This window comes from Schistocerca piceifrons, chromosome 9 (assembly GCF_021461385.2).
Source record: "Schistocerca piceifrons isolate TAMUIC-IGC-003096 chromosome 9, iqSchPice1.1, whole genome shotgun sequence".
NCBI classification, from domain to species: Eukaryota; Metazoa; Arthropoda; class Insecta; order Orthoptera; family Acrididae; genus Schistocerca; species Schistocerca piceifrons.
Genome location: NC_060146.1, coordinates 168,868,714 through 168,887,055, shown reverse-complemented (window position 1 = coordinate 168,887,055; position 18,342 = coordinate 168,868,714). Strand labels below are relative to the sequence as shown.

At 43.9% G+C, this 18,342-nt stretch overlaps 1 protein-coding gene across 1 annotated transcript in view; it reads left to right on the top strand.

Moving 5' to 3' along the window:
- The first annotated feature begins 437 nt into the window (after window positions 1–437).
- Window positions 438–18,342, top strand: part of LOC124716815 — a 441,191-nt gene continuing 423,286 nt past the window's right edge. Inside the window, exon 1 of the mRNA XM_047243366.1 lies at window positions 438–724. The gene's annotated coding sequence lies outside the window, so the exon portion shown is untranslated. The remainder of the gene's footprint in view (window positions 725–18,342) is intronic.

Here is an 18,342-nt window from a genome sequence, read left to right as displayed (position 1 = left end):
TTGCGAGAGTATCGACTCGGCCGCGACCCGCCTCAACAGGTGCGGCGCTTCAACTGGACCCGAGTCAGTGCCGCGCGGGACGTCGCCTGGTGCGCACCACTCACCAGGACGTCGACGGCGCCTGGGACGGACAACGCCTCGAACCAAGGGCCTCTCACCTGCGTCTGGGACCTAGCAGCACAGAAAGGACTACGGATGCGGCAAAGCGAAAATACTCTCCGCCGGGAACAGTGACTCTGCTGCGTATGGGACACGCCGGCGACTGTTTTTCGCACAGTGTTTGGCGCCCAGACATCTGTTTACTGCCCCAGTGCCGCCGCGTTCACACGGGTGTGCCCCAGTTCTTCGACTTCGCTGTGCCAAGTTCTTTTTTTTCCCTTTTTTTCTTTTTGCTCCACTTTCTTCGTCGCCTCATTCTTCTTGCCGCCGTCTTCTCACGGTCTCTCGTCGTTTCCTTTAAAGCGCAACCAGCGCCTCCGCGCTTAAGGAAAGTTGCCACAGGAGAGTGGAATAATTTCTGCCCCTCGACGTCTTCCACCTCCAACCGGTCCTCACCCCACTACCTCCCCAAATAACGCTACTGTCTGCGTGTGGTGCGTGTGAAAAGTGCGTGCGTCTACAGCCATCAATCCGACGAGAACGGACAACAAACGGGCTAGCTGCCATCGGTTCTCGTTTTGTTTTCGTTCCTGCGCTCCGCACCGCTGCACGCCAGCCTAAACAGGTAGGTGAGCACAGCCACTAGCTTTGATCGTACAAATCAAACGTAATAGTCGGGCGAGGCTATCTCGCCCGCTTTCTTTAACATTATCGCCTAATTTAGCACCTTATTTGTACAGATAAAAAGTCCGTACGGAGAAAAAGTCTCTATCGTAATCCCGTCGGTGGATTTATTGACCAAAATAACACCGCGACCGCAGCCGGAAAGTCATTCGGTGGTGCCATCTCTTTTGGGGCTTATAGGCAGCCGCCTGAGTACGTCACCTCCTGCTCGAGTCATCGGAACAACACGGCACGTTTCGGGCCGCTGTGAAACATTCCTTTTCGGGTCATGAATTTTTCACGCTGCGGCGTTGATGACTTAATCGTGTTCGGGAAGACCGGTCCACTGTGTTTTCGTAATCCAGAGCCTTGTTGGCTGACACGGGAGCTCTCCGTCCCACTCTCAGGCGAGTGTTTCGGAGATACATGTCAGCTTAAGCTGCCCAAATAAATACAAGACCAATGGTGGGCTCACATCAGAGCTAATTGCCTCACTGTCGCGGAAAGGACAAAAGTTAAACCAACCGCAGTATCTCTCGTAGCATCTACAGTAACATAATACACAAAAAGTATCTCAAACCTGAGCTGATCCCCAAGATTACGTCTTATTATTATTATTATTATATATTTTTTATCTTCGTACTGATGAATAAGGATCAAGTAACAACTTGAGTTCCCCTTCGTTGTTTCCAATTTTACGAGTGCTCCAACTTGTCCACGTCTTTCCTTTCTTCTGTCCAATTCTACTCATTTCTTATTTATTCTGCCTTGAACGCCTCCTATATTATTTTATTGTTAAAAGAGATTCTTGCTATTATTTCTGGCACATTGAAGTTGTTTCTAGTGTCTTCTTATTTCTGTAATGCATGCTATTGTTGACTTCTTTTTCCAGAAATACAGGAATTCTCTTTAGTTAATCTTATCTCTGCATCCAAAGAAGATTAAACCTTGCTTTGCCGTTATATTATGTTTTTTCTGTACGTTTTAGTAGATCTCCTCGTTACTTCTCATTTTCCAACTATCTGTAGTTCGTATTACACTCATTACATTTTTGATAATTTGCCTTTCAGCTATGTTCTGTCCCTGCTTACAATACTGCGTTAGAAAGTCACTTTCACATAAAAACTACGGTCTTGCCACCGAGTTATATTGCTTAAGTTTTGTATTTCTGTATATGCATTTCTTGCTGTAGATATTTGTTGTGAAGCTCGTAAGTAATGTTTCAAATTTTTCTAGTTTATTTCTGTTATGTATCTTTATATATTTTATCTTTGTATTGATTAGTTATGACAAGTAACAACTTCAGTTCCTCTTCGTCGTTTCCAGTTTCTCGAGTGCACCAACATCTCCACCACTTGTCTTTTTCTTTCTTCTGTCAAATGCTACATATTTTTTCTTAATTCTTCTGCTTTGAAAGCCCTCTAGATTAATTATTTTATTGTTAAAAAGAGATTCTTGCTATTATTTCTGATTCATTAAAGTTGTTTCTAGTGTCTTTCTATTTCTGTAATGCATGGTAGTGCTGTTTGCTTTTTACACAACCACAGGAGTTCTCCATCGTTAACCTTTTCTCTGTGTCCAAACAAGATTAACCCTTGCTTTGCCTTCATGACCTATTTTTCTGTACATTTCGGTAGATCTCCTCATTGCTTCTCATTTACCAACCGTCTGTAGTTCGTATTACACTCATTACGTTCCTAATATATCGTTAAAAATTCACATTCACATAAAAATTATCCGATCTTACCACTGAGTTATATTACTTAAGTTTTTTATTTTATCCTGTAGATATTTTTTTTCAAGCTCCGACACCTGTTGCAAATTTTTCTGGTTTTTTCTGCTTGATAATAGCACATAAGACCAGTGCTATTGGCTACTATTCATTCTGTTTTGTCTTTCTTCTCCTTTCTTCGTCATACTCGGTTAAAAACTGCAGTTGGAATTACTAGCTATTAAGCATTATTTGTTACAATACCTTACCTTACTCTATCAGCTTACAAGAGTATGTGTTTCTGTGAAGAACATTATTCTCATTGCACATAGCTCAGCACCACAGATATACTTTACAGCACTTCAAAATTATGTATATCCGAATTACTAAGTGTACGTTTTGTGAATGAACTTATCTTTTTGTACATGTCTGATTGTCTTTGTTGGCCACCTCGATTACCGATACATCGCCATCAATACATAAGTATAATATACTTCATTCTTATTGAACAAAACTTGAGAATGAAAAGAAACTGAAAAAACTGAGAAATTATTTGTGAAATGGTGTGTCTAAAAGTAATTGAATGAAATAAATCAGATAAAAACATGATGCCCCTTCAGATACAGAAAATGAGGTGCCAACTGAGAATTTAAGAATCAGTGTTTAAGTCATAATAGTAGAATTTAAAGCAGTGAGGGAGGATACGTGTCAGGTGGAATTCCAGGTAGTGGTCTCATTAATGTATGAGCACCTCAGTTGCTCTCCAAGATTTCGAGCAACATTCGAATACACGTCAAACGTTTCTCTAATCCATTTTATTTCATAACTTAAGCGATTCCTCAACACTATTTGTCCGTTTTCTTTTTCAATCTTCTTTCCATTCTTCGGTTACTCTTGTAAGGTGACACGTAATCTTCTCGTCAGTTCTCTATCTGCGAATTATACTTAACATGACTACGTGATATTCTGTACTTTGGACAGGGGAAAAAAGTTTCATGCAGTTACCAAATATCTTGAAATTTTACAGATCGTTTTCGGAGTATTAGCATTACAAACGATTTATTTGGGCTGATCAGAGTACTGTCTCATCGAGAATCATCAAAGATGGTGCACACGTCTTTGGGAAATGGCAAATAGTGGTACTGCAGCTCGAGTTAATTTCCGTGCTTGGAAAAAAATTCGGATAATTTCCGACTTATGCAAGAATAATTCACTTTTCTTTTCATTTTTCCTTGACCATTTTAGTACTGTCTCGTGATTTTTATTTATTTTTTATGTAATACTCGCACACTAGAGCCCACCAGGGTGAATGGCTATAGTGTGTGGTGACCTACATCACCGTGTAGGTAGTTTCAAAAAGTCGATGGCCGGCCGGTGTGGCCGAGCGGTTCTAGGCGCTTCAGTCTGGAACCACGCGACCGCTATGGTCGCAGGCTTGAATCCTGCCTCGGGCATGGATGTGTGTGATGTCCTTAGGATTAAGTAGTTCTAAGTTCTAGGGGACTGATGACCTCAGATGTTAAGTCCCATAGTGCTCAGAGCCATTTGAACCATTCTTTGAAAAAGTCGATCTCACCGATGGGGTCACCTCCTTATCAGTGCGGTAGTCCATCTTTTCGTTGGCGCTCATTAGGTATTTCTTATTGGTTGGACTGGGCGACATGTTATGTTACAGACGTTAAGAACCTTGATTCGTGTTATGGAGATCCCTGCCAGAAATCCACGATCTGCCATCAAGATTTCCACTAGTTCCCCAAATCGCTCCGGACTGGGATGGTTCCTTTTAAAGAACGCGCTCGATGTCCTTCCTCGACCTTCCCCAGTCCGACTTCGTGCTCCGTCTGTAATAACATATTCGTCGACGAGACGCCGGAGCAAAGATTAATTTATTTCGGCTCATCAGATGTGTCTTTCTCTGTAGATAGCACTTAGTTCTTAGACTGTGATGCCGCTTGCCGACATGCCGTAACACTAGCAGCTCTGCACGTATCGTTTTACATTGTAACGCATCAGAACCAGATTTTTGACAAATTTAAAGTGCAATTTATCACCGATTTTTGCGCGACAAATTACCTGCGCTTCACTAAAACATTACCGTCCCAGAAAGACAACAGAAGTGGTTTTTTGCACTATGGCAGAGTAGCGACGGGAAAAACATCGACCACTTAAAACATACCGGTACTGTAGTTCTGAATAACCGCTATTTCTCGGTACTTCTTTAGTCTCGGTTACAACAGGTCTTTTTATTTTTTCCTGATATTCGGTTGTGGAACCCATATATCAGCGTACCGTAAGACTGGTATTAAAATGTTTAGTTTTCAGGTAATGATTTTTCTAGAAACAAGATTGCTAGGAAGTTCTGTGGCTTCTAAAAGATTCGTAGTATTCTGAATGATATTGGTTTCTAATGAAATAAGTAAAATTACAGATGAGCCCATTACAGAACGATTATTTATGAACGGATTCAAAAATGGTTCAAATGGCTCTGAGCACAATGGGACTTAACATCTGAGGTCGTCAGTCCCCTAGACTTAGACTACTTAAACCTAACTAACCTAAGGACACCACACACATCCATGCCCAAGGCAGGATTCGAACCAGCGACCGAAGCAGCAGCGCGGATTCGGACTGAAGCGCCTAGAACCGCTTGGTCACAACGGCCGGCATGAACGGATTGGAGAATAGTAATCGGCCATCGTATTAATTCATTACTGAAATTTTAACTATTGTCATGTGTTTGTTCCCGGAAAACGTCGTATTTTGCGTATTGTCCAAGTTACTCATTTCAATTTTTTTAAAGGGGCATTTTCAGTTCCGTCAGTAGAAAATTACCTTAAAAGATAAAGATATATATTTATGTAAAACATGCGTTTTTCATTCGAAATCTATATCTACATCTACATCTACATGATTACTCTGCAATTCACATTTAAGTGCTTGGCAGAGGGTTCATCGAACCACAATCATACTATCTCCCTACCGTTCCACTCCCGAACAGCGTGCGGGAAAAACGAACGCCTAAACCTTTCTGTTCGAGCTCTGATTTCTCTTATTTTATTTTGATGATCATTCCTACCTATGAAGGTTGGGCTCAACAAAATTTTTCGCATTCGGAAGAGAAAGTTAGTGACTGAAATTTCGTAAATAGATCTCGCCGCGACGAAAAACGTCTTTGCTTTAATGACTTCCATCCCAGCTCGCGTATCATATCTCCCACACTCTCTCCCCTATTGCGTGATAATACAAAACGAGCTGCCCTTTTTTGCACCCTTTCGATGTCCTCCGTCAATCCCACCTGGTAAGGATCCCACACCGCGCAGCAATATTCTAACAGAGGACGAACGAGTGTAGTGTAAGCTGTCTCTTTAGTGGACTTGTTGCATCTTCTAAGTGTCCTGCCAATGAAACGCAACCTTTGGCTCGCGTTCCCCACAATATTATCTATGTGGTCTTTCCAACTGAAGTTGTTCGTAATTTTAACACCCAGGTACTTAGTTGAATTGACAGCCTTGAGAAGTGTACTATTTATCGAGTAATCGAATTCCAACGGATTTCTTTTGGAACTCAAGTGGATCACCTCACACTTTTCGTTATTTAGCGTCAACTGCCACCTGCCACACCATACAGCAATCTTTTCTAAATCGCTTTGCAACTGATACTGGTCTTCGGATGACCTTAATAGACGGTAAATTACAGCATCATCTGCGAACAACCTAATAGAACTGCTCAGATTGTCACGCAGGTCATTTATATAGATTAGGAACAGCCGAGGCCCCAGGACGCTTCACTGGGGAACACCTGATATCACTTCAGTTTTACTCGATGATTTGCCGTCTATTACTACGAACTGCGACCTTCCTGACAGGAAATCACGAATCCAGTCGCACAACTGAGACGATATCCCATAGGCCTGCAGCTTGATTAGAAGTCGTTTGTGAGGAACAGTGTCAAAAGCTTTCCAGAAATCTAGAAATACGGAATCAACTTGAGATCCCCTGTCGATAGCGGCCATTACTTCGTGCGAATAAAGAGCTAGCTGCGTTGCACAAGAACGATGATTTCTGAAACCATGCTGATTACGTATCAATAGATCGTTCCCTTCGAGGTGACTCATAATGTTTGAATACAGTATATGCTCCAAAACCCTACTGCAAACCGACGTCAATGATATAGGTCGATGGATTACTCCTACTACCCTTCTTAAACACTGGTGCGACCTGCGCAATTTTCCAATCTGTAGGTACAGATCTATCGGTGAGCGAGCGGTTGTATATGATTGCTAAGTAGGGAGCTATTGTATCAGCGTAATCTGAAAGGAACCTAATCGGTATACAATCTGGACCTGAAGACTTGCCCGTATCAAGCGATTTGAATTGCTCCGCAACCCCTAAGGTATCTACTTCTAAGAAACTCATGCTAGCAGCTGTTCGTGTTTCAAATTCTGGAATGTTCCATTCGTCTTCCCTGGTGAAGGAATTTCGGAAAACTGCGTTCAATAACTCCGCTTTAGCGGCACAGTCATCGGTAACAGTACCATCGGCACTGCGCAGCGAATGTATTGACTGCGTCTTGCCGCTTGTGTACTTTACATACGACCAGAATTTCTTCGGGTTTTCTACCAAATTTCGAGACAATGTTTCGTTGTGGAACCTATTAAAGGCATCTCGCATTGAAGTCCGTGCCAAATTTCGCGCGTCTGTAAATTTTAGCCAATCTTCGGGATTTCGCGTTCTTCAGAACTTCGCATGCTTTTTCCGTTGCCTCTGCAACAGCGTTCGGACCTGTTTTGTGTACCATGGGGGATCAGTTCCATCTCTTACCAATTTATGAGTTATGAATCTCTCAATTGCTGTTGCTACTATATCTTTGAATTTGAATAATTAAAGAAAAACAAAGCTACTAATTGCACACAAAAGATTGTTATTTGTATCTAATTTCTAAGAAATATCAACAGCTGAAGGAAGTTGTGCGAACACTAATATATTAAAAAGTTTTCATAGTTGCCAATAAAATTATGAAATAGCTGATTTGTTGTCTGTATCGACACACACTGAAGCGCCAAAGAAACTGTTACAGGCATGCGTATTTAAATACAAAGCTATGTAAACAAGCAGAATACGGCGCTGCGGCCCGTAACTTGTATATAATAAAGCGCATAGCGCAGTTGTTAGATTGGTTTAAATGAGCTTGGTTCAAATGGCTCTAAGCACTATGGGACTTAACATCTGAGGTCATCAGTCCCCTGGACTTAGAACTACTTAAACCTTACTAACCTAAGGAGATCACACACAGCCATGCCCGAGGCAGGGTTCGAACCTGCGGTCATACAGGAGCGGGGTTCTGCATGAAGCGCCTAGAAGCGCTCGGCCACAGCGGCCGGCCAGGAAGGAGGTACACGGCTCGTGTTGACTGTAGTTCAATCATGCCTAAGCAGGCAATACCGCAGTTCGATCGCGTCCGCATTGTTACTTTGTGCCAGGAAGGGAAGTGTCCAGGCGTCTCGGAGTGATGTTGTTCGGACATGGAGGAGATACAGAGAGACAGGAACTGTCGATGACATGCCTCGCACAGGCCGCCCAAGGGCTACTACTGCAGTGCATGACCGCTACCTACGGATTATGGCTCGGAGGAACCCAAACAGCAACGCCACCATGTTAAATAATCCTTTTCTTGCAGCCACAGGACATCGTTTTATGACTCAAACTTTGGCAATAGGCTGCATGATGCGCAACTTCACTCCCGACGTCCATGGCGAGGTCCATCTTTGCAACCATGACACAGTGCAGCGTGGTACAGATGGGGCCAGCAACAGTGTCCAGCGAGTGCAGCAAGGTGAAGGTTCCCTGCTGTTTTGGGGTGGCATTATGTGGGGCCGACGTATGCCACAGGTAGTCGTGGAATGCGCCGTAACGGCTGTACGATACGTGAATGCCATCCTCCGACCAATAGTGCAACCATATCGGCAGCATACTGGGGAGGCTTTCGTCTTCATGGACGACAACTCGTGCCCCCATCGTGCGCATCTTGTGAATGACTTCCTTCAGGATAACGATATAGCTCGACTAGAGTGGCCAGCATGTTCTCCAGACATGAACCCTATCGAAAAAGCTTGGGATAGATTGAAAAGGGCTGTTTATGGACGGCGTCACCCACCAACCACTCTGAGGTTCAAATGGTTCAAATGGCTCTGAGCACTATGGGACTTAACATCTATGGTCATCAGTCCCCTATAACTTAGAACTACTTAAACCTAACTAACCTAAGGACATCACACAACACCCAGGCATCACGAGGCAGAGAAAATCCCTGACCCCGCCGGGAATCGAACCCGGGAACCCGGGCGCGGGAAGCCAGAACGCTACCGCACGACCACGAGCTGCGGACCCCACTATGAGGAATGTACGCCGAATCGCCATTGAGGAGTGGGAGAATCTTGATCAACAGTGCCTTGATGAACTTGTGGATAGTATGCCACGACAAATACAGGCATGCATCAATGCAAGATGACGTGCCACTGGGTATTAGAGGCACCGGTGTGTGTAGCAATCTGGACCACCACCTCTGATGGTCTGGCTGTATGGTGGTACAATATGGAATGTGTGGTTTTCATGAGCAATAAAAAGGGTGGAAATTGTGTTTATGTTGATCTCTATTCCAGTTTTATGTACAGGTTCCGAAACTCTCGGAACCGAGGTGGTGCAAGACTTTTCTTTTTGTGTGTGTAGCGAAGGGAGCGCCTGCCGTCATCTGCTGTACGGCCCGGTAGCAGCCTCTGAATGGCCTCTTTCTCGTATTGTTTTATAACACTTTCATTAATCAATTTAGAATCTTCGTAATTTTTTATGAATGAAGTGAAGTTAGCTTTAAGTACAGAAAAAGTTTTAGCTCGACTGCATTGCAACTGTGGCGTCTAGAATTTTTAGAACGGAACCGACAGTAGAACATGACCTCTGAACTACAACTTTAAGAGATCTTATATTAACTGGTATTTACATCGAAGTCTTGAAACTTGTTATAGCTGTGTTATGTAATAGACGTAATCAAGTGCTGTAATCAGAACTTTCGACCATTCATGTAAACGATACTTTATGTATTGCAAATAAGGCCGTTTTGGTTCCAAATTTAGTTTTCAGTAAATTACTCGAAAACTATTAGGGGCAGGACAATGGGTAATAAAGTTAATGTTTTTATATAAAACTGAAGCTTCAAACGAATTTTCACCGTTCTGAGTCTAATATTTAGCGCCTTCAGTTTTTCGTAAAAAAACTCCGATTTTAACCAGATTATTGCTCCGATCAAGTTCAGACTTGTTAACAGTTGATTTTTACATACATTTCCACATTCTGAACAATTTTTGGCTTTCTAGCTTTATTACTTAGCGCCACTTGTTTTTTTTTATTTAAAATGTTTTATTTAGGAAATCATATTCATCAAATCACTCTGAGATTTAACAATTTTAATATTAATGTACTGAAGCATATGTTTACAATGTTCGGGAAGGTTACTTTAATTTTTAATTTTATCCTTAGATTATGGCGCAATACTTGTATGCTACGCAAGGGGGCGTTGTGATGACGTGGCGATAGTAGCAGTGAACTGTGTTAAGTCCCGGCACACTCGCTCCTCTCTGTGTATCTCAAATGAAACAACGCTTAACCGAGCGAGGTGGCGCAGTGGTTAGCACACTGGACTCGCATGCGGGAGGACGACGGTTCAAACCCGCGTCCCGCCATCCTGATTTAGGTTTTCCGTGGTATCCCTAAACGGCTACAGGCAAGTGCCGGGGTGGTTCCTCTGAAAGGGCACGGCCGATCTCCACACCTAACGCGATGGGACCGATAACCTCGTTGTTTGGTCCCCTGCCACAACTACCGTATAGACGAGATGCGGCAAGTATACCATCCAATAGGCCACAACTCACGTTAACAGGTACATTATTGTCTGAGCAGCGCTGTACGAATTCTTATGCCATGTGTTTTGAGATGTGGTATTTACTGGTATTAAGGAAAACATGGGACGGAGGACCCACCAATGTAACTTTCTTTTCGCACAACCTGTTTACTTAACAATATATAATCATGAATTTCTTTTCTTTACAAATAAACAAATTTGTGAAATGAATAAGATTTTACAAGAGAAATCTAAACAAGAACAACATGACACTAATTACAGGGACTGAGACCTCCAGCCCGCCCGTTATCGGGTGAAACAGCGGTGTTTACTACCGCGCTGGACACATATTAAATGCCCTTCTGCAACACCTGAAAACATATAAGTAATATTGATGACAAGAGGGTTTCAATTACTCAAACAAACGACGTAATTTTTTTTTATTTTGAAACTGTATGTCGAAAGGTTCGGGGTTAAGATGCGCACGTACGCTTAGAGATTAAACGAATCGGGAAACAGTTATGACAATGATAAGGCTTGCTTCAAAGCGAGCAACCTTTTCGTTTCAATCAGCAACCAAGAGGCGACAGGATCCCAACGCGTCCCTTTGGACAGTCTTATTCTGACAACAGCCCTTGTGACAGTTGGCTGTTAATATGACAAAAGTTAAACTGCTTCTCAATTCTGCGGTCCGCTCTGAAGGTGCGTTTTAAAACATTACGTATGAGCGCTTCCTACAGGAGAACTCACTCGGCGGAACCACAAGAGCCAGTTAAAAATACACGAAAAATGACCCGGTCTTTCAAAGCCAGGAACGCACAACTTAGTACAACAGGTAGTTCAGATTATCTCAAATGCAATTGCAATCAGGGAATTGAACCGGTTAACATCTAAATCTAACCACAAGACGCCTGTTTGTTTAACGGCAACCTGTGCCTTGGTGCAATTGTTCCGACTCGATTTCCGACCAGGAGTTGATTCATTAAATCATTAATGATCGGGTATAAACTAGAAAGGAAGGGCAATATAATATCAGAACAATTTTTTAAGCGACAACCAGTGTCTTAGTACAATACTACGGCCTATATTTACGACCAAAGAGCTGACCGAGTAAAACTCCGAGGGTCGGATGCAAACCAGAAAATAATTAGGAGGTCGGGTAGACAATGACACCAATCACTACGAGGATTACAGAACGTTGCTCCCCTATGTCAGCAAGTAGCTCCATGGATCCACGCTGCGTCGCGGCGGTTACTGAGTAGTGAAGATGAAAGCCAGGTAGAAGAGGGCATGCCGACCGCGGTGGCCCTGCGGTTCTAGGCTCCCCAGTCCGGAGCCGCGCTGCTGCTACGGTCGCAGGTTCGAATCCTGCCTCGGGCATGGGTGTGTGTGATGTCCTTATGTTAGTTAGGTTTAAGTAGTTCTAAGCTCTAGGGGACTGATGACCACAGCAGTTGAGTCCCATAGTGCTCAGAGCCATTTGAACCATTTTTTTGAAGAGGGCATAGTCCCGGCGGAGTTTCGAGTCCTCCCTCGGGCATGGGTGTGTCTATTTGTTCTTAGGATAATTTAGGTTAAGTAGTGTGTAAGCTTACGGACTGATGACCTTAGTAGCTAAGTCCCATAAGATTTCACACACATTTGAACATTTTAGAAAAGAAACTTCCTGGCAGATTAAAACTGTGTGCCCGACCGAGACTCGAACTCGGGACCTTTGCCTTTCGCGGGCAAGTGCTCTACTTGTTCATGTATCGTTGAGAACGATTGTGGTTGAGTTAAGCTGTCTTTGCTCATCGCGTGTCTTGTCTTCCGGGTTGGCAGGCGAAGGGAGGGGGTTGTTAGCCTTCGAGGGGTAACCCTGGAGATCTCGTGACATTCGCTGGGAGACGAGTGTCAACGGCTGCCGAACGAGCGTGATGACCGTTATATGTTGCGGTGTGAAGTTGGTCGGGCGTTTTGGCGACATGGGCAGCTTGGAGATACAAGTTCTGTGACTGCGTTGGGAAGCTGTGGAACCCACTGTGTACGTGATACGGAGTAAGTGGTCGTAATTGGGTTTTGTTGACCAACGCACTCAGAGGCATTTAAATTTTATTATTATGGTGAGACTTTCATAGTCAAAGATGGTGTGGAAGAGTTGAGTTGGCCTAGTTAAATGGTGGCCGTTATTTGAAAGCTTTCTCAGAAGTTTCACTAGTGCTCTGTGTTTCTTGTAATCAAATTATTTTATAAATTGCAATTGTTTCAAAGAAAATGCTTTTTTTGCATGCTGCACATCGAAATTTTTTATATTTATTTATGCACTCAGACGCGTTTCGCCTTTTTTACAAGGCATCTTCAGTGGGTGTCAGGTTACTTCTAATTCATTGCATCTAAGCAAACTGCTTTTTCTCATCTGGCAACCAGGTGGACATCTTACAGTTCACTTTCCGTTCACTGTTTGAAACTCTGTATTAAATAGATGGCAGTGAAGCTCTGTATTAAAACTCTGTATTAAAAATAAGGCTGTTACAGTGATGTGTAACGTAAGCAGTGTAACTCTGTATTAAAAAGATGGCAGTGGCAGTGATGTGTAACGTAAACAGTGAACCTTTGTATTAAAAAGAAGGCAGTTACGGTGAAAAAAGATGGCAGTTACGGTGATGTGTAACGTCAACAGTGAACCTTTGTATTAAAAAGAAGGCAGTTACAGTGATGTGTAACGTAAACAGTGAACCTTTGCATTAAAAAGAAGGCAGTTACAGTGACGCGTAACGTAAACAGTGAACTGTAAGATGTCCACTTGGTTGCCAGATGAGAAAAGTAGTTTGCTTAGATGCAATGAATTGGAAGTTTCCTGACACCCGTGAAGATACCTTGTAAAAAAGGTGGAACGAGTCTGCGTGCATAAATAAAAATAAAAATTTCGATGTCAGCAAGCAAAAAAGACATTTTCTTCGAAAACACTGCAATTTATATACAGCTACTACGAAAATGGCCACTACAAGGAACTTTTTAAATGATCTTATGTTGGCGTTTTCAAAGCCTGCACTCTATTAATACAGTTCTCCATGTGTAAAATGCTTAAGGTCAAAGTTGCGAATTTGTCAGTAGTGTAACGTGTTCCTTTACACGCTTAGCTATATATCGAGTCAAAGGTTCTGCCGAGTGTTTCTATGTTTCAGGGTTATTGTTATATCCTTGTGATTCGTGCAAAAACCTTTGATTGTGCCACCGCCTTGGCTGCGAGTGATATATCATCCGAGGTCTAGACCTGGCAGTGTTTAAGAACCTGGCCACGACCGGGAGTGATCCACATACCGCCTTCCAAAGTTTAGTATTTATCTTCCTTCCGTCAAGGCGGGTTAAGCTGTTAGATATATGAATATATATTGCATATAACCTGTTCTTATACGAAACTGTTTCCTTAAATATTACCGACTGGCAATTGGCTAAACTTTAGATTGCATAGCATCTGCTGAGTTCCTTGCGCAGCTCTTTCTAGTAGTCTTTTATTAACACGTCTGAGACCGTCAACATTCATTTTTAAAGAACAGTATTTCTGCTGTAGTTTTCTGTGCAAGTGGTTCTATCACGTTACGTAATTGGATCTTAGCTTGGCACTAGTTCTGAAGTATCATTAAGTCACTCTTTACTGGTAACTGTTTCCATTATATGTAAAAAAAAAAATGTTCAAATGGGACTACCGAGCGAGGTGGCGCAGTGGTTAGACACTGGACTCACATTCGGGAGGACGACGGTTCAATCCCGTGCCTGGCCTTACTGATTTAGGTTTTCCGTGATTTCCCTAAATCACTCAAGGCAAATGCCGGGATGGTTCCTTTGAAAGGGCACGGCCGACTTCCTTCCCCGTCCTTCCCTAATCCGATGAGACCGATGACCTCTCTGTCTGGTCTCATTCCCCAAAACAACTCCCCCTCCCCTCCCCCCAACTCTTATGGTACTTAACTGCTACGCCATCAGTCCCTAAGCTTACACACTACTTAACCTAAATTATCCTAAGGACAAACACACACACACCCATGCCCGAGGGAGGACTCGAACCTCCGCCGGGACCAGCCGCAATATATGTATGTTGAGGAAAATCCTATAAGGGAGTTTGAATTTCTGAAATTTGTCAGTAATTCTGTTTTCTTAATAAGGGAAAATAAAGCGAGGGGTATTAATTAGTGCCTGGCAACGTTAAGTTTGTAACTGACCTTTTAACAAGTGCTTCTTTAATGGATTGAAACAGTAAGTTTATAAGGGTATATTAGTGAAGAATATTATGTGTGGCCATATTAATATAATAACTGGTTTTACGGAGATTGATGAAGTGGCTATGTGAAGTAATTGACAATTGCTATGCTTAAGGTATCTATAAATGCCTGGCACATTAAGTTGGCTCAAATGGCTCTGAACACTATGGGACTTAACATCTGAGGTCATCAGTCCCCTAGAACTTAGAACTAATTAAACCTAACGAACCTAAGGTCACCACACACAGCCACGCCCGAGGCAGGATTCGAACCTGCACATTAAGTTTTTTATAACTTTCTCTTAAGGGACTGTTTATTTGAGTACTGAGTACGTTGGGTTTCTAACTGTATTTGCAAAGCTTTATCTACTGGCTCGTCCACAATTTGTAATTGGCAAATTCCTTAAAAGGCGTAGTGTCTGTATACTGTCTTCATTATAAATTGTGACTACCAATCATGATTCCATCCCGCTTCCTCTTTTATGGTATCTAAGATATGGTGGGCAAGTGTGGTACGAAAAGGGAACCACGTATCAGCTAGGTTTACCTTTGACACAGATTCGTCGCCAGACCTACCTGGCGTCTACATCTACATCTACATCTACATCCATACTCCGCAAGCCACCTGACGGTGTGTGGCGGAGGGTACGTTGAGTACCTCTATCGGTTCTCCCTTCTGTTCCAGTCTCGTATTGTTCGTGGAAAGAAGGATTGTCGGTATGCTTCTGTGTGGGCTCTAATCTCTCTGATTTTATCCTCATGGTCTCTTCGCGAGATATACGTAGGAGGGAGCAATATACTGCTTGACTCCTCGGTGAAGGTATGTTCTCGAAACTTCAACAAAAGCCCGTACCGAGCTACTGAGCGTCTCTCCTGCAGAGTCTTCCACTGGAGTTTATCATCTCCGTAACGCTTTCGCGATTACTAAATGATCCTGTAACGAAGCGCGCTGCTCTCCGTTGGGTCTTCTCTATGTCTTCTATCAACCCTATCTGGTACGGACCCCACACCGGTGAGCAGTATTCAAACAGTGGGCGAACAAGTGTACTGTAACCTACTTCCATTGTTTCCATTTCCTAAGGGTTCTTCCAATGATTCTCAGTCTGGCATCTGCTCTACCGACGATCATTTCTTTTTAAATCACTCCTAATGCGTGCCGGCCGGTGTGACCGTGCGGTTCTAGGCGCTTCAGTCTGGAACCGCGTGACCGCTACGGTCGCAGGTTCGAATCCTGCCTCGGACATGGATGTGTGTGATTTCCTTAGGTTAGTTAGGTTTAATTAGTTCTAAGTTCTAGGCGACTGATGACCTCAGAAGTTAAGTCGCATAGTGCTCAGAGCCATTTGAACCAACTCCTAATGCGTACTCCCAGATAATTTATGGAATTAACTGCTTCCAGTTGCTGACCTGCTATATTGTAGCTAAATGATGAAGGATCTATCTTTCTTTGTATTTACAGCACATTACACTTGTCTACACTGAGATTCAATTGCCATTCCCTGCACCATGCGTCAATTCGCTGCAGATCTTCCTGCATTTCAGTACAATTTTCCATTGTTACAAACTCTCGATATACCACCGCATCGTCCGCAAGAAGCGTCAGTGAACTTCCGATGTCATCCACAACGTCACATATGTATATTGTGAATAGCAACGGTCCTATGACACTCCCCTGCGGCACACCTGAATCCACTCTTACTTCAGAAGACTTCTCTCCATCGAGAATGACATGCTGCGATCTGTTATCTAGGAACTCTTCAATCCAATCACACAATTGGTCTGATAGTCCATATGCTCTTACTTTGTTCACTAAACGAGTGTGGGCAACTGTATCGAAAGCCTTGCGGAAGTCAAGAAACACGGCATCTACCTGGGAACCCGTGTGTATAGGCCTATGAGTCTCGTAGACGAATAGCGCGAGCTGGGTTTCACACGATCGTCTTTTTCGAAACCCATGCTGATTCCTACAGAGTAGATTTCTAGTCTCCAGAAAAGCCATTATACTCGAACATAATACGTGTTCCAATATTCTACAACTGATCGACGTTAGAGATATAGGTCTATAGTTCTGCACATCTGTTCGACGTCCCTTCTTGAAAACGGGGATGACCTGTGCCCCTTTCCAATCCTTTGGAACGCTAAGCTCTTCTAGAGACCTTCGGTACACCGCTGCAAGAAGGGGGGCATGACCACTGGAGCCCTCTGTCCACGGTAGATTAGGTAGGTACGAGCATGTGTGTACGTGCGTGCAGCCCACACAGCGCGTAACAGCAGCGTAAGCACACACGCACAGCCACGCAGCCTCCCGCCAACATCGACAGAGCCGGTGGTGCTCCCACTCCGTACCGCCGCGGCCATGAATAATGCATCAGGGCAGTGACGTAGCTCCGTGCCCCCGTTGCCCTGCACAAGCGGCGTCAGCGTGCGACGTATCGCCCCCCGCCCCTCCACCCCACTCCTGCTTCTCTGCTCTGCTCTACTGTGCGGTACACACAGGGACGCCCGCAGCTAACAGCCGGTACAGACGTGCCTGGAATGCGCACTGCTGTTAGAACATACCCCACTGCTATCTTGCCAGACTCTGCCTTGGGCCATACTGAAACAGCATCCCCATTACTTTCGTCAGCGACTCTCAAACAGTGCAGAGTCCGTGAACCTGTTCTTCTTCTAGTGCTATCGGTTTCGGATGTTTGAGACCATCATAGCTACAGTAGCGACAAGAAATATTCTAGAATGATATTTTCACTCTGCAGCGGAGTGTGCGCTGATATGAAACTTCCTGGAAGATTAAAACTGTGTGCCGGCCCGAGACTCGAATTCGGGACCTTGCCTTTCGCGGGCAAGTGCCGAGTTCGAGTCTCTGTCCGGCACACAGTTTTAATCTGCCCGGAAGTTCTGACAAACACATTTTCGCCGCTGGCGTGTGCGTCGTTCGATTCCTGTCTAGCCGGCCCGTCTTGGCTCACTGTGCAGCGGCTAGCGTGCATACACTGACGAGCCAAAAGATTATGACCACCCGCTTAATAGCTTGTTTGTGCATATGTGGAAGGAAATACATCACACAGTTTGCTGGTACGTTTGTGGAGGTATGTGCTATTAGATGTCTACGCACAGGTCATGTGATTCGCGTAGATAACGCGTCGCTGATTTCTGCGTACGCAGTAATGGCGTCCGGTAGCGACCAAGATGTGTACCAAAGGATTTACATCCGGCGGATTTGGTCGCCAAGATATCAGCATGAGATCACTTCATTGTTTCTCAAACCACTGTAGCAACATTCTGGCTCCGAAACATGGACAGTTATACTGCTGAAAGATGGCATTGCCGTTCGGGAAGACATCAAGTACGAACGGATGTAACTGGTTCGCAGCTGTCAGCCTGTCTTACTTTAATACCATAGGCCCCATCCAAGCGCTGGAGAACGTCTCCCACAGCATAGAACTGTTCCTGCCAGCCTGTGGCCATGGCACGTTTCGAGCAATCGTACACCTCGATGACGGCGTTTTGTGGAGACAATCATCGACCTAGTGTAGCAAAAATGTTATTCACCCGAAGGGCCGACGTGTTTCCCTTGATCGAGGGTCGAATCCCATTGGTTCTGCGCCCACTTCAGTCACAGATGACAATGTCATTGGTTGAACCTGTAAACACATTATGTGGTCCACTCTGGAGCTGTATGTTCAACACTGTACAATGAACATTGTGCTCACAAAACACGCCAGCGTTATGCTCTTACCGCAGA